This window comes from Prionailurus viverrinus, chromosome D1, assembly GCF_022837055.1.
Source record: "Prionailurus viverrinus isolate Anna chromosome D1, UM_Priviv_1.0, whole genome shotgun sequence".
In the NCBI taxonomy this organism is placed as follows: domain Eukaryota; kingdom Metazoa; phylum Chordata; class Mammalia; order Carnivora; family Felidae; genus Prionailurus; species Prionailurus viverrinus.
This window is the reverse complement of record NC_062570.1, coordinates 22,892,360-22,896,060: the sequence shown is the minus strand read 5'-3', so window position 1 is coordinate 22,896,060 and position 3,701 is coordinate 22,892,360.

Here is a 3,701-nt window from a genome sequence, read left to right as displayed (position 1 = left end):
AGAATTGCGTATGAATCCCAGCTCTGCCACTTAGTAGAAATGACACATTTGTGAGAGATTTAACGTCGCTGGGCCTCAGTTTCTCATCAGAAAAGGGAATGATAATGATGTTGTCATGATACTTAAATGAGATAATACATACAAAATCGAGCACGGTGCCTGACACACAGTGACTATCCAGTGCCTGGTCGCAATTTTATCATTATTAGTATCATGATTATTTCGTGGTTGGGCCCAATGGCACAGGGCCCGGTTCACTGCCAACAGTCACTTCTTTGTGTGTTTTCTTTTTTTTTTTTTTTAATTTTTAAAATGTTTATCCATTTTTGAAATACAGAGCCTGAGTGGGGGAGGGGCAAAGAGAGAGGGAGACACAGAATCTAAAGCAGGCTTCAGGCTCTGAGTTGTCAGCACAGGGCCCGACGCGGGGCTGGAACACACGAACTGTGAGATCATGACCTGAGCTAAAGTCGGACACTTAATTGACTGAGCCACCCAGGTGCCCCTCTGTGTGTTTTCTAACATGGAGTTCCTGGAGTGTTTGAGATCTTCCATAACTATGTATTAAATACAGGGGAATACCCCTGAGGGGTCCTGTGTCCAAAACACCTCTGAGGACGCCTGGCCGGCTCCGTCTGTAGAACGTGCGACTATTGATCTCAGGGTTGTGAGTTCGAGCCCCACTTGGGGTGTAGAAATTCCTTTAAAAAATAAAATCTTAAAAAACAAACAAACAAACAAAACACCTCAGTAGGAATTAGCTTCTCAAATTCCTTTCTCAGCCATGGCAACAGTGTAAGGAAATGGCACTGACTTCCGGGGTCAAGCGGGAGCCCCGAAGAGCTAGGAAAGGGCAAAGACCCCCTCTCCAAGGTGCCCTGATGCCTCATCTTCCTCAGATTCTCTGCAGTGTGTTGTATGTGGATACACTCCTTGAGTCCTGACTACAAAAGCAATTGGAAAACCCTCAGACTTGGCTTTCTGAAAAGATTCCTGCTAAGTCACTTCTCCTCTAGCTGAAGATGGCCTCGTGTTTTCCTCTCATCCTCTCAGTGGGTGGGTTTGCCATAAATAGTATGAGATGGGGAGGAATTTGGGCTGGGCATAGGGCTGGGGGGAATACGTTTGGAAGCCCCACCCCCATCTCCAAGTGTGCCCCAACCACCCAAAATTATGGTGGAGACTAAAGCAATTGTACGGTGTGGTCGCAACAGCACAGGGCCCTGAGATTCCCCTTCCCCTCAGGTCACACCTTCTCAGAGCTCTGTTTCCTCACCCCGAAAATAACCAGCCTGTCACCTCCCTCAGAGGTTTGTGGTTGGGAGCTAATGAGATCACGTACCCTTGTTCTGACCCCTGGCACCCAGGGGTTTGGTCTCCTGAACTGCACTCTAACCAGCCCCTTCCCCTCCATCCTACACATTGCTGCCAGAACATTCAGCTCCCTCCTGGGAAATGGAACTCCTAGTGCTTTGGGCTATGACAAGAATCCTTCTCAGGTTCTGAGAGAGAGGAATAAAAGCTGGCGGTGAGGGGGTGGGGGTCAGCCGGGAGGCCGAAAGAAGAAATAATACTCAAGAAACCCCCAGGAGAAAGAGAGTTGTTGCAGGACCAAAGAAAATGGAAGACTGCCTTGCAAACTGGTCCTGGTCACCTTCTGGCAGAACCAAAGAAGGCAGATGTTTTTCCTTAAAGAACAGAGTCCTTGGATCACTCTGCTTTCTCTAGAAGTCCGCACGCTCTTCTCCCTAGCATCTGCAGCCCAACTCTCAGGGTGCAAAGCCTCTTCAGCATACTGCCTTACTCACAAGGCTGTATCCACAACTGTAAGAGTCTATGCAGTAGAATCATATCGACTGTGGTTCAAATCCCAGCTCTTCCATTTATGAAGAGTCTCAGCTTCAACATGTACAGGTGGGGATGATCGCTAATCCCCAGACTGGTAAGGAATCCTAAGATGTGCAAGGTGCTCGGCGCGCCGAAGTACTTAGCTCTAGGCTAAAACCCCACAAATGTGGTTCTGTCCCCAGGACGCGATCTCATTGTGCAATCCAGCCAGATCCTTTTTGTCATGCCAGACGCCCGCAGTCAATCTCACACCATGCTTCCCATCCTGGAGCCTCCCTCTACTCTGGCCCCCAGTCTGTCATAAACCAGTTAGACATACTAGCTGTATGCCAGCAACTGCCCTAGTAGCTTTACATATATTGACTCTATAAACATAACGAGCTTATGCAGTGGACGCTATTACAATCTCCATGTTACCTTTCAGGAAATGGAAGCTTAGAGAAGTTACTAATCTGCCCAAGATCAGACAGCTACTAGGAGACTCAGCAGGGATTCAAAATGCAGAATGCCTGGCTCCATAGAGGATCTTCTTACCCAGTAAGCTACATGCGTCCCTCCTCCCCTTTCAATAACTGAAAGCAAGCTTATCCTGTGTCCCTGCCTTGCCTCCCTCGTCTCTTGCACACTGATCGGCCTCTCAGGCTTTCCTTGAAGAAATCAGTGCTCTAGAATATTTTTAACATTCAACTTATTAGCATCTGCTCAGACAACAAAGAGTTACATATATGCTTCAAATGAAAAAGAAACGGGAAAAATGCTAAATGAGTCCCTCTTGTGTCCAAGTCACTGGGTCATCGCTTTACACACATCATTTGGCGTAGTGATTAAAAGCTGCATGGGTAGACCTTGAAGGCGTTATGCTGAGTGAAATAAGCCACACAGATACTTCATGGTGTCACTTATATGTGGAATCGGAAACAAACAAACAAACAAAAAGTCCAATTTATAGAACAGAGGGTGGAAAAGTGGTTGGCAAAACGGTACAAACTTTCAACTATAAGATGAAAGTTGCAGGGGCACCTGGGTTGCTCAGTCAGTTACATGTCCATCTCTCAATTTCGGCTCAGGTCATGACCTCATGGTTTGTGAGATCAAGCCCCATGTCGGGCTCTGCGTTGACAGCTTGGAGCCTGCTTGGGATTCTCTCTCTTCCTCCCTCCCTCCCTGCCCCTCCCCTGCTTGTGTGTGCATGTGCTGTCTCTCAAAATAAATAAAAGAATTTTTTTTTTAATGGTGTGAAGATTGAATGTAAACCACAGAGACTATAGTTGACAACACCATATTGTATAATTGAAATTTGCCCAGGAAGTAAGTAGGACTTAAATGTTCTCACTTCCCTCTCCCCCCAAAAAGATAAATATATGAGATGAAAGATATGTTAATTATCTAGATGGAAAATGGCAAAATCTTTTCGCAACGTGTGTTTATATGTATATCAAACCACCATGATGTATACTTTAAAGACTTTCCAATTTTGTCAATTATAATCCTATAATGCTGAAATGTAAACAAACAAACAAACAAACAAACAAACAAAAAACCTGCCTGGGCTTTGGGGACAGACCCAAACTGAAATCTCAGCTCTGCTCTCTAGCATTTTGACCTTGGTGACTCACTTAACCTTTCTCAGCCTCCATTTCCAAACCTGTAAAATGGGCAGAAGGATGCTTCAAGGAGAAAACAGTCCAGGGTCAGTGTCTCCGAGTTTTCCTCAAAGAATCACCTCAGTCCTCCAGAACCAGAAGACACATGGGACCCAAGCAGTGTCACTCACCCACCTGCTCACATCAAAGGGCCTCCGTAACCAGGGCAGGGCTATGGGAAGATCTCCACCCATCTCCAGGGGTGCCAGA